The sequence below is a fragment of the Ostrea edulis genome, chromosome 9 (assembly GCF_947568905.1).
Source record: "Ostrea edulis chromosome 9, xbOstEdul1.1, whole genome shotgun sequence".
Classification (NCBI taxonomy): domain Eukaryota; kingdom Metazoa; phylum Mollusca; class Bivalvia; order Ostreida; family Ostreidae; genus Ostrea; species Ostrea edulis.
The window spans coordinates 57,337,075-57,350,987 of NC_079172.1; the positions used below are offsets into that span (position 1 = coordinate 57,337,075).

At 33.5% G+C, this 13,913-nt stretch overlaps 1 protein-coding gene across 3 annotated transcripts in view; it reads left to right on the forward strand.

Moving 5' to 3' along the window:
- Positions 1-13,913, forward strand: part of LOC125658925 (G-protein coupled receptor dmsr-1-like) — a 188,095-nt gene that overhangs the window by 149,884 nt on the left and 24,298 nt on the right. For all 3 annotated transcript variants that reach the window (XM_056149686.1, XM_056149685.1, XM_048890383.2), the window contains one exon: positions 2,195-2,250. The gene's annotated coding sequence lies outside the window, so the exon portion shown is untranslated. The remainder of the gene's footprint in view (positions 1-2,194; positions 2,251-13,913) is intronic.

Below are 13,913 nucleotides of genomic sequence, written 5' to 3' on the forward strand. Positions count from 1 at the left end.
TCCATTTCGTAAAATGTTATGTGTTTTCCAATCAAATTTGACCCAAATCCTTCTTCGAGATTGGGGAATGTAAAAAATATCACCTTTAATCACACACGTTGGAATTCATTTGAAGTTCATTTTTCTTGCTTAGAATTTTTAATGTTAACCTACTTGATGATAGATTTTCGCTGTCGAATTTACAGTGCATTAAACAGCCCTAGAAGTAGTGAACATTCAGAGTACTTTCATAATCTTTTTTTATGGTTATGTCCTTCACAACAACAATGAAATCATTCCTAATAAAACTAAATTATTGCTGATGTCTATTAGAGTTTCAACGTTACAACAGTTTTCAATTAAGTTCGGGTTTCGTCATGTAGAAATTAATACACGCGCTGTAAAAGGAATTCAATGTCTATGGCTATTTTATCTGTTTTAAAAACTGCGCGTTCGCGCGCAGACTTTTCACTAGTTCTACATTAGTAATGATACAGGTATACTTTTTTTATTTATTATAATTGCATACCGACCTATAGGTGTATTCTTCTGAGACATGAACAAAATTTACTCTTAAATAAACAGAAAAAGATCTAATAGTACCCCAGGAACAAACATCTTCAGGAATGTATTAGTAAAATGGAAAAAAAAGATGGAACAAGTAAGGTAGAAAACTGGTTCCCCTGTCCCTTTTTCTCGCGTTTTATAGACATGCATCTTAGAGTATATCCATGTAAACGTTGGAGAGGTTGAAGAAATAAGAAGTCTGAATAAAATGTATGGGTCTGAAGTACCGTAAGTGGTACTTTATTTTCTTTACTTTTACAGAGTTAGTTTCACTGACAGCGTTGTTATTGAATGGAAAGTAAGTAAATAATTGTCAATTTGGGGTTTAGTTCAATGCAGTTTGGAAAGTCTTGTTTTACGTTTTAGGTCACCTGAGTTTACTGAGATGACCTATTGCAATTGGTTGTCGTGCGTTAACATTTTTAACTTCTTGATAACTGCCTTTCCAATTCTTTTCAAATTTGATATGAAGCATCTTTGGAACAAGGGGGAAATAAATTCTAAATTTCAGTATTCATGCTCCCCTGGGGTTTTAGGGGTGGGGTAAAAACTGCTCAAAATTGACCAATTTCAAAAATCTTCTCTAGAACCCCACATGTATAAGAAAAACTAGATGCATAATGTTGTAGAGCAGGAAGGCTTCTACCACAATTGTAAATTTCATGATCCCCGGGGTAGAGGGTTTGATCCCAGGGTTGGCCAAACTTAGTATATAGTGTTTATGTTTAAGATTGCTGATACTGTATAAAATCTAAATGCATACTTAGGAATAGCAGAAAAGGATGTACAAACAATGGTTCTTCAGAAAATTGAGGTGCGGGCGCGCCGAATATAACCAGCCCTTAATTTTATGCATTTATTCTAAAAATTACATGACATGTTATATGCGTAGGTGCTCTACGTTTAAAATTAAACTATATATTTCTCAACTTGGTCATTTCTTGCTCTTTATAAGCATTGATCCAATTGACATTTACATTGTAATTAGGAATTATAAAATGATGACTAAACAGAAGACCACTCAACTATATTCACCAATGCTTAGTGAACAATTTAACTAACTAAATAAAACTGAATACCAGTTCAGCTTGGTTTCTACATTACGCACATAATTTTATGGGGCAATATGCATGACAAAGTGTTAAATTTTGTTAGAATTGTAAGAAAGGTTTTTCTATTTAGGTTAAACTGTTTGAGTTGTTAATCCTCAGGTTGCTGTTGATCCTTCACAATACGACCGATTACCAATGCTAACGATAATTCGAACGCCAATATCTTAATGACATCTGTTGTTTTGCCCCGGTAGTATGGGGCCGTATCAATGTTTTCATTTCCTGCTATGGACAATGAATCTGGCACAGGAACTTTTATAATAGTTATGAAGATGATGTAAACGAGTAGTCTTGTCAATGAAATCTAATGCAGTGTTAAAATATAGTCGGTATGTCCACATAAATCTTTTGTATGTCGTTCTCTCTGAGAAGAAGCCCATTTAGGTTTATCTGAAAATCTTTGGCAAAACTTTTTCTTTCTTCCTCCAGTTCAGACCATCTTACAGGCAAAGACAATCAGGAAATGGCTACCGATTGCATGACATAAACAATGTTCTGGATCGAACGCCCTAAACTTGTTTTGTGATTTCTTGCAGATTTACAATTACCGTTTCTGTGACGAACGAGACACAAGTGGTTTTCCCCATGAAATGTAAGTACATCTTGTTTTGGTAAATAAAGGACTGTCTGTTTACTGTATGTTTAGAAAAATAAAGGACCGTCTGTTTACTGTATGTTTAGATAAATAAAGGACCGTCTGTTTACTGTATGTTTAGATAAATAAAGGACCGTCTGTTTACTGTACGTTTAGATAAATAAAGGACCGTCTGTTTACTGTAGGTTTACATAAATAAAGGACCGTCTGTTTACTGTATGTTTAGATAAATAAAGAATCGTCTGTTTACTGTATGTTTAGATAAATAAAGGACCGTCTGTTTACTGTATGTTTAGATAAATAAAGGACCGTCTGTTTACTGTATGTTTAGATAAATAAAGGACCGTCTGTTTACTGTATGTTTAGATAAATAAAGGACCGTCTGTTTACTGTACGTTTAGATAAATAAAGGACCGTCTGTTTACTGTAGGTTTACATAAATAAAGGACCGTCTGTTTACTGTATGTTTAGAAAAAATATATCAGCGGGAGTAATGTTTTGTAAAAGAACGATGTAATTTGTTTATTAAATTTTGTAGAATTAATTAAAAAGAAACATTTGACGTATTGAAATTCTTCAATCAATCTAGTAGTTATCAATCTCAAACTTACAAATATGACACATTTATATTACTGATGCGTAGAAACCAAAGTGGAACATCCAATATCTGTCAAATATGAAGTTATCAAACACACGTAAAATGAAACGTATCGTTAATGGAGAAATGATATAATACCTTAACATGAAAATAAAACGACTAATTGAAGTACCTGTGTGCAGGCTTGGATTTTTCGAAAAAACAAAACAAAAATCAAACGTAAGTGTGAGTGTTCTTTTACATGAACAGTCAAAATTTGAGTAAAATCTCATAATTTAGTCCAAGTTTCGACTTAAGATCGTTTCGAGAATCCCAGCCCATGTGTATGTGGGTAGCATACGCATGCTTTCCAATAACTCTTGGGCTTTTTGTATTAAGTCCTTGAAGTGTGAAAGGCATGTTATGCGTTTTAAGTCAAACAGGAGATCTAACCGATTTAAACAATATACGTTCGTACTTTTTTATTTTATAGAAAATAAATGTCCAAGTACAGCCTGTAACACTAGGTGTACGAGAATTAGTGACTCTTCGCTTTTTTCCGGCCGGCGTCTTGATGGAAATGAAAAATACGCTCTATAAACATAACGCATTTGCAGTAATAAAAGAAAAGATACTTAATTAACATTCTGGTTGCTTTTAATTAAACTTCCCCTTTGATCTCTTACTTGCATCACACCCCTGTATGAGACATTGAATCGTCGTGCATCCACTCCTATAATAGCGTTAAAGCAAAATGATGAAACAATTTATAATTACGCAGGCTTAAGTCAGGAAATTGTCGATTTGGAACGTTAATCTGGGAAAATGAATGGCTAGGACGAAGATTTCGCGGGGCTTTAATATCCGCAGAGATGAATCTGATCTTGATTACAATTTGATGTATAGAAATGATTTCTTTCTATTCGGGTTTGTTGTCCTGGGCATGATATGTACTTCAGCTTGAAATCCCGATTCCTTATTAAATAATTAGATAATCAAACAATACAAATTGAATAATAGCACGTGTTTTTGTGACACAATGAACAAGATTGACACCATGCTCATGATAATCACACAAATCTACATGTACATATTTAAGAGTCGCGATCAAATTATGAAACGTATTTTACATTGGTAGTCAGTATGCAACGTTACAACATTTATTACTTGGTCTGTGTTGTAATTTTCACTTTCACTTTCAATCAAAATACCAATTCCAACCAGTTATACCTGTGGTTAGAAATCTTCCCCATGTAAATATAGGTACACCGTACAAAGACCCCATTAGTTACATATGTACAGCCATCTTAAGCGTAAAGAGTATGTATTGAAAATGCAATTTTTCTGTTTTAAGCAATCAACTCATCACATCGATTAAATTCATCATTATTTGCTCAAATTTGTCTCACGGAAAGACATGTTGTTCCACCATAAACAACGAAGACTTTTAATTGCGTTTTCTCTAATGAAGTGGTCAGAGCAGAAGCGTTTTGAAGTATTTGCGTTGGCACATTTAATTCTTTCCAGTTTTCTCTCGAGCTTATTCCCCTAATTAAGCCTGTTACTTGTAGTTTACTTCATCAATGGTGCTGTTATACCAAAATTAAGACTTGTCTCTGTCGTTATTCTCAGAGAGAAAAATCGATTCTGTCATCTCCTTTGCGAAGTCGTGCATGTGCTTTAACGGAACGTAAATTGACAAGAGAATAGAACACTTCTGTTCCCTGCGTCAAGTTGGCAATGACGACTTAGATCTTGGAAAGACTCCATTTTAGATAAACAAGAAAGTCAATCGAATCCAACCTGCTGTCAATTTTTCCCGCAGAAAAATTCTCGAAACATTATCGCTTTATATGATTAACCAAATATGCCTTCGAAAAGGACGGCTAGAGTTCAAAACCTTTTAGAGAGAATGCTGAAGTATGGTTTAAACAATATGATTTAATAGCCAAGTATGAATATTAATGAGACTGACTGAAACCAAGTTTTGAAAACTAATAGTTACGTTGCTATGCCAATAACCGGAAACTAAATTATTGTGGCTTTTTGATGGCTTTGTTTGGTTTTTGTTGTTGTTGTTTTTTTACAATTTAAAGTATATACATGTAATGTATTTTCCACTCAGTTTTTGAGTGTATTGCATAATTTTAATTGTATTGCATAAATTGATGATATAATTACACGTTTTGCTCCCCCCCCCCCCCCCCTCATATGAGGTTTAGTATAAATGTCACAATAAACGCGGTTTGCTTGATTTGAACATTATTTTATTATTGCCTGGGTGTTATAACCAAAGGATTACTATACTCTAGTTGAAATCTACATGTAGCAATGACATCCTTTTACCAGATCGGGATATAGGGCTCACGGCGAATGTGTCCGGTCAACAGTAGAAGCTTATACTATACAATGTACTTAATCAGACGCCTGATTCCACCTTTGGTATGTCCAGGGGTCCGTGTTTTCCCAACTCTTAATTTTCTATTCTTTATAGGATTTATGAGATTGCCCACTGTTGGTTTGGGCGGTTATCTTTACTTGTTTATAATAACCAGTTATGATCGTAAAAGAAGTTCAAACGTATGATCCACAGATTTATAGGTTAAACCATATATCGAATAAGCTAACCTGGATAGATACGAAAATTAAAACGACCAGGTAATAGCTTTATTTAGTCACAGCTTGATGGCTGATACTAATTTTCATTTGTATTCAGGGTAGCTTATTAAACTTGTGTCTGGTAATGAGTACATGTAAATATTAAGTTTTCATAAATGAGTACGACAAATAAATGAGATAACTAAACATACAATAAAATGAGTAACTTACAATGTAATACAGTATATGGAATGTTCATGAGTGACCATGGTATTGTTTCCGGACGTCCAACCTCAAACAATGCGATTAGCCGAACCTTAATGAATATTGTAGGATTCGGATGTTTTTAAAATTTGCATTATGTTTTAACAACACTACCGCCCGTGAAAAGGTTAGATAGGGTGTTATTACGAAAGCTGTTTAATTTGTGACATTGATTAGCAAAGGACTGGTCGAGTGACAGTTGTTTGTAAACACCGATTTAAAATAAAATAATTTTTGTTAAAACAGGTGAAATAATGTATGACAACTGAACTGAATTTATTTCTCATCACAATTACACAATTGTATACAGAGATTTAGTACATGTATTTTATATAAAAGTGACGGTAACATATCACCAAATGTTTTAAGGCATGTGTGAGTATGGAGATTGGCAACATATGCAGTTTTAGATTCGAGTAGCCATTGGGTCGGGGAACGTAGTTTATCAATATTTCTTATAAAGGAATACAATTTTCTTAGAAAAGATTGCTTGTTTGAATTCATTATATCTTTAGATGTGATGATATTTTTTTTTAGACGTATTTGTTTCGATGATAAACATTGTTTTCTTACATCAATCAGAGACTTGCAATTAAACATGTAGTGGAATTCATCACCAACATGTCGTACAGCCCCATACAATACGTACGTGTAATAATTTAACAGCATTTTTACAATGTAAAAAAAATTGTCGAAATTCGGAACATACAACTTCAAGGCTTTACTGGAATAAAATCCGCGTAATAATATATCATAAGTAAAACCATAAGTAAGTTCATCACTAAGTATATATACTGTATTTACTTCTAATTAAATTTTTATGGATGTATTGGAGTGTCGTGCTGGTGAGTTTGAGTTGCACGCGCTAGAGTTGGTGATGAGGTATGTGTGATCATTTCATGCGAGATGAAAGGTATGCAGGTCTTGGTAATCAGGTTGGATACTGTTGCCAATGGGAACAGTATTGCTATTTCAGATACCCCAGCCATGGTTAAAGATACAGTGGTATGTCGGGTTCATCAGGAGTCTCTCTAAGGCAACTAACAAATATGCAGCGGTACATTTGCCAGATTGTGGTTGCGCTGTGTATGGGTCCCAAGGGGTAGGAATGGAGTAAATTGTGGTTTCGTTGTGTGTGGGTCCTCTGGGGTAGGAATGGAGTAACTGCGTAATGAATTCTAATCAAGTTTCTGTGTTTATATTTTCTTTAAAATATATTTCAATGCATAACATGATGCTTATTGAATTGTATTTGATCTAGATGACAATTTTAGAAATTTTCAAACTTCTCAAATGTGAAAACAAATTTTCTAGAATGAATATGTGTTAGAGGGAGAGGAAGAGAGCGAGAGATAGAAAAGAAAATGTAAAGGGAATTATAAAAATTCGTTTCTTTTGAATCTATTAAAAGAATGTTATGTTGTTATTGGTCAGAAGTTGTAAGTGAATATTCCTGTCTCAAAATAGAGATATAATAGCGAGGGGTTCATTGATACAGCTTGCAACAATTCAAGGTTACTACATTGTAATACTAGAGAATCTGGATTACGATGGCTGCAATACTTCACAGAATAATCCCTGCAAATGATTATCTTTTTGATTTTTATACCCCCCGCAAACGAAGTTTGGGGGTATATTGGAATCAGCATGTCCGTCCGTCTGTCTGTAGACATCATTTTTCCGAGCATGTTCTACGAAACTAGGGTATGAATTTTTCCGAAAATTTGCACACTCATTACTCACCATATAAAAATGTGCAACAGGTATTTTACATATTGATTGGACAATTTTCCCTTAATTTACAGGCGTTATTCTACATATGGACTTAGTCATTTTTTGAACTAAAAGAGTATATCTAAAAATTCCTGAAGAGATTTGATTTAAACGTAGATACATTGGGTTTTTTAAGACCGAAGTTATGCATTTCTTAGTTTAAATTAGAATATTTAGATTATTACAAAGTTGTGCAAATCTCTATTTTGTATAAAAGTGTCTCTTTGTCTGGAGAATATTTCAAAAACAAATTAAAGGGTTTGAATTTTTTTAATGAAAAGTAAAATAACATTGATGTACCTTACGTTTTGATTGATAGTGAATGTATGGATATTTCTATCTCTATATATCCATTTTCTGTTGGGTGGTGGTGTTCATACTCCAGCAAGTTTTAAACCAAATTAAGAGAAAGGATAACAAACAATAAATTCACCGAAAATCCTATTTATTGGTATAATGTTTATATTGAGCATCACCGGAAATATTTTCATATTTGATTGATTCACTGATTTTTTTTTAAAACAACATTTTCAATTTAAAAAAATACTATACATGTACTAGATGACCATTTGATTAGACAACGTCTGGTTTGATCTGAGGAAATCTGTTTTTACCCATTATATAATGTGCCCTGCGGGGGTATTAGTCCTCAAAAGATAGTTCTAGTTTTAAATTCCAACATATTGAATATTCAACTTGTATTTACTATAAAAATTACACAAGAACTGGAAGTCGTTTAATCATTTTGGATATTTATACAGACACTTTCTTTTGGAAAATCCATATCAAGGAATTAACATTACAATTGATTATTTCACTCACATGGAGACGTCACCACTGCTGGTGAAGGGCTGCAAAATGTAGGCCTATGTTCGGCGCTTATGGCCATTGTCACTACTGCTGTGACACGGGACCTCAGTTTTTGCGGTCTCATCGGAAGGACCGCCCCACTTAGTTGTCCTTTACCAAAATAGCCAAATTTGATGATCCAAGGGGTAGGACTTTTGGTATCAGGGAGGGGCCAAAATGGTCAGGTATTAAATGTGTGAACAATAGGAACATTTTTGACTTCTTCATACATTGTATCTTTTCAAATTTAGTATGGAGCATATTTTGGAGAAGGATGACCTAAATTGTAAATGTAATGATTTCTGCATCAAAATTGGGGAACAAAATTGACGGGTTTCAAAAATCTTTTCTACAATCGCACATGTACACGAAAAACTAAATGCATAGTGATGTAGAGTAGGAAGGTTTCTACAAAAACGATAAATTTCATCCCTGGGGTAGAGGTTCTGACCTCAGGATGGGGGCAAAACTTAATATTATTAAGTATATATGTGTAAAAGATTTAAATAATATATTTAATGCTATTGATACTAAATTGAAACGATATAGATGTTTGGAAGGAGTAAGTCGTCCTTTACCAAAATTGTAAATTTCATGATCCCAGGGGGTAACGGTTTTGGTTCAAGGGTGGGGCTAAAAGTACTAAATTTCATGATCCCAGGGGGTAACGGTTTTGGTTCAAGGGTGGGGCTAAAAGTACTAAGTGGTTATTGTCTTTATAATATGAGAGACTTCTTGATGTTTGCTGATATGGTATAAAAACTAAGTGCATATTTAGGAAAAGCAGGAAAAGATGTACCAAAATCACAAATTTTGGGTTTTGACTCTAGAAAGGTCCAAATTAGTCATATCGTGTTAATGTTACATATATTACATGTATGTAAAATCTTTTATCAGGGATATTTAAGTTTTAAGAACTTAAGTTTTTATACTGTTGCTAAATATTATAATTTAGCTTAGATATGCAGAACAAGAAAAAAAATCTACATTCCATAAGCCCTAGTGATTATTCTAAGTAATATTCAAGTAACCAATAAGGTCTCTGTGGACCTATGGTTATGATTATTAAAGATATGGTATGTAAGTGAAATTTAAGCTTACATTTCTAGGATAGTGGATTGTGTACCCATGAAAAAGTTAAAAACAAAAGATGTGCTTGTGAAACACAAATGTCCCCGATAATGGCCAATTCCAAAGATGGCCAAGGGCACAAGGACAAATATCTTGGTACTAGTAGAAATATCTTGTCACAAGAAATACTCATGTACAATAGAAAGCTCTAATATTTACCACTTAGAAGTTATGACCAATGTAAAAAAAATTTAAAAGTAGGTCAAACTCCAAGGTCAATGTTACAAGGTCAACAATTTCACGGAAGGGTATGGTCACAAGGAATACACAAGTGAAATATCAAAGCTCTAGCCTAGTCTAGCACTTACTTTTCAAAAGTTATTAGCAAGGTTAAAGTTTTCAAAATGTAGGTCAAGGTCACAGGGTCAAAAAACGTTTCTAGGATCGTGGATTGTGTACACCATGAAAAAGTTATAACAACAAGCTGTGTTTGTGAAACACAAATGCCCCCGATAATGGCCAATTCCAAAGGGCACAAGGACAAATATTTTGGTACTAGTAGAAAGATGTTGTCACAAGAAATACGCATGTGAAATATCAAAGCTTTAGCACTTACTGTTCAAATGTTAATAGAAAGGTTAAAGATGCTGACAGAATGACAGACAGGAATAAACCAATATGCCCCCAATCTTCGATCTCAGGGGCATAATGAAAAATACTGTACTGGTTATGTTTTCATTAACACCAGGATAATTAAGAGAGGTGGACTAACGTTTTGGGGAGATGATAATTAAGAGAGGTGGACAAACGTTTAGGGGAGATGATAATTAAGAGAGGTGGAATAACGTTTACGGGAGATGATAATTAAGAGAGGTGGACTAACGTTTAGGGGAGATGATAATTAAGAGATGTGGAATAACGTTTAGGGGAGATGATAATTGGTGGCGCATGATTCTACATACACAAACCATCAACCTCCTAATTTAGTATTATAGATTTTATAAAGTTATCAAAGGACTGATCACAAAAAGCAAAGCAGTACAAGAAATACATTCACCTCCTAATTTAGTATTATAGATTTTATAAAGTTATCAAAGGACTGATCACAAAAAGCACAGCAGTACAAGAAATACATCTCCTTCCTTTGTAAGAACTCTTTCCCATTCATATGCCCACGTGCAATCTATTTTACCATATGTCAAAGATAGATTGTTTAACCTTTTCAGTTGATATTTTCGTAAACCATAAGTATCGTTTTGATGAACTTATAGTGAAGAATTACACTAATTGGAAATCTTCAATGTGCAGTATATGGCGGTTCATTAAGTACAGTTGTGCCTCGTTAATCCGGATAGGTTAAATTAAGTGCCGGAAAACTCGCATCTATTATATAAATAACACGCCAAATATTGCTTGGCAAGATTCATCGTCCAGAGGCTGAAGTGTTCAGGTTGTTGGTGTCCGCATAAATATGGGCTAACTGTAAATTTAACATGCATCCATGTAAGTATAGAATTTATTAAAAATTTTGTAAAATTATGGCTATATAAAGAAGGAACCATAACAAAAGAAAATATGTTTTTGAAAATAAATAAAATTATTTACATCGAAAGTTTGAAAAGCAATTTTAGAAAATGAGGAAGAAATATTGAATCTTTACTTCTATATCACCCATCAACGCGTAGCAATGAGGAGAGTGATGAAGAGTGAGTACGAAATGAGCCCATACACTTCCCAAACAAATTTCAAATACGTAATCAAATGTCAGATATTTTCGAATCTAGATTATGTTTTTACACTTTTTGTGTAAGAAATCCATTAGTCCCTGCCGTCTATTCCACTTTTAGATTAATTCTGAGGAATTTGCATATAAACACAATCTGCCAATGCGATTTCGACTACGTATCAATATTTCAGTGTCCGAGCGAATAATGAAACCAGTCGTCATTAACCATTAGGAGTCCAGAAGGGGCATTTGCATGACATACCAAAGCAATTCCAGCAATTTGTCTATCGTCTTGCACACAACTTGCACATTATGTTTCATATTTAACATTACACTTCCATGCTATTGTCTAGCAGAGTCCAATCTGGTCCTTGTCTAATTCACTTAAAATTTTAGATTGTAAATTTGAAGGCAAAAATTGTACATGTTCCAAACAAGCATTGATTGTATACCGGTAGGAGTTAGTAGAAGGTTCAGGGTTTCTGAAAATTTTTAATGTTTTTGAAAATACATTTTGCTTTGGAACACTTTGTCTATCTGCGATACTCATACATTGCGATGAAGTGTGCAATGTGATTCTTAAAATATTAAACTTGATTACAAGCTAGAGAATTTAAAGAATTTTATCTCATACGTGTAACAACCGTTGGATAAAGTTACTTCCGGTTGGTATGGATACCGTATTCTTGCGTGAAGTTAAATCAGTGACTTTGGTAGACGAAGAAATTCGTAAGAAAGCGACAAGTAGAACCTTGATATTATTAGTGTTTTTTATATGTATATTGGCTGGGATCAATTTGTGTAATTTACATGTTTATTTGCTCATTTGCAAACCTAGTCATTAGTCACGGTTTTTTGTATTAAGTTGTCCCAGTCAATTAATTTTGTATATTTTGGTTGATTACATCATTTTGTTTGAACTTGTTTTATTACGTAATTTGTTTGATCATGATAATAAATGACATGTTCACTTAAAATGTGTTCTCATTAGGCATTTCATTGATTATCCAATCACAAAAACTGAGCTACGGAATCCCAGGGTTTTTTGCTCGTATATGGGTTTTCTATTTCAAAATCGCGGAATATAAAGAATATTACGTTTCTGTTAAAAACACATGCATCTGGCATTGGTCCACGTATTACAGCCCTTTTGTAAATGGCAACAACTTGTTTTAAACTTAAGTGTGTTTTGTACACGAATCTCGATACAATGTCTATTTTCACACAGGTTGTCTTTAAGCGCATGCTTGGAATGTTACTCTGTCGTAAAATGTGAACGGCGTTAAACTTAAAACAATCAACGTCATAGACTTTTCTTTCCAATAGCAGAGCAATTTTTTTTTCTTTACTAAGGTACACTTTGTTGAAAGGAAATCATTCATGAAAATGTTAGTAGAAACACAGATATCTGAATTTAAATCAGTAAATAGATATACATGTAATATATATATATATATATATATATATATATATATATATATATATATACACACACACACACACATACCAAGTGTGCAACAACATGTTTTCCCCCTCCTCGATTCGAGTCCGATTTATTAATAAATTCGCCGAAACAAACCTATTCTCCGACACGGTTTAGCTCAGAAATGATTTTCCTTCTCAGCCGTCGCCTCAGAGGTCTAAACCCCCTCGGAAAAATCCAACAACGGACATATTTTATCGATATTTTGAACATTCCCACCAAGGCCTGACTACCGTGTCGTGACGTCACTACACTAAATACATATGTAAATTAACTCTACCAGTTTAATCAAATTTACAAATAAATTTAGGTAAAATCAATAAGATATAATGTTGTGATAAGAAAAAAATAAAGAAATGTATTTGTTTGTTGTTTGTTTAGATTCTGAATTAGTTAATATACATGTATAACATTGACTAACCCTTGTACAGATGTTTTTTCGTGACGTCAGGACATGGTAGTCAGGCCTTGGTGGGAATGTTCAAAATATCGTTAAAATGTACATTTACAGACTACCAGTGTACATATTCAGTGTTGATATTCATATTTATATTCCCTTGATAATTAGACGGCTTACTGTAATGTTATATCAATATGAGATTCGCGTACATGTACATAATGTAAGTAATCTCATCACCGTGTGAATTTCATATTCTTTCGAAGTACATGTACGAATATTCTTCATAACATGCACAGTGCTGTACAAAGCACATTCAAAGAAGAATAACTCTTTGATCAGATTAATAATTCAAACATTTTCACCGATTTATCAAAAGTTCATCATCTAATAATTCCAAAGTGACGTAAAATTAAGTGTTGTCGTGATTGTAGCTGAGCGAAAATATTTACATCATTAATATTAGTGGCATTATATCAAGATATTCTATTGTTATTTATTACAATTGCTTTGGTTGGACAAAAATAAAGCTAAACGAGAATTTACACATCAATAAATCCAAAAACGATAGCGTATACACACGCGACTGAAAACATATCCCTTGGTGCGGGGAAACTATTCATTTTTTTTTTTTGGAATTGATAAGATAGGGAACGACTCGGAATTATAAGAATTAAACATTCGCACTTTTATTCAGTTTGTGAGTAAAATGTGCGGAGTATTCTTCAAAATAATGTTTAATCCTAGAATATAAACATCATATACATGTACGTATATGTATCCATTTTGAGAGTTCCAATATTTCATGACGCAATCATTAGTGGCGCAATAAACATTTTGAAATCCATACAATAACATATTAGAGATCACTTTTGTAATAAACAAGAGGTACTGTGAGCAATGCTCACTAAGAATACCCCCC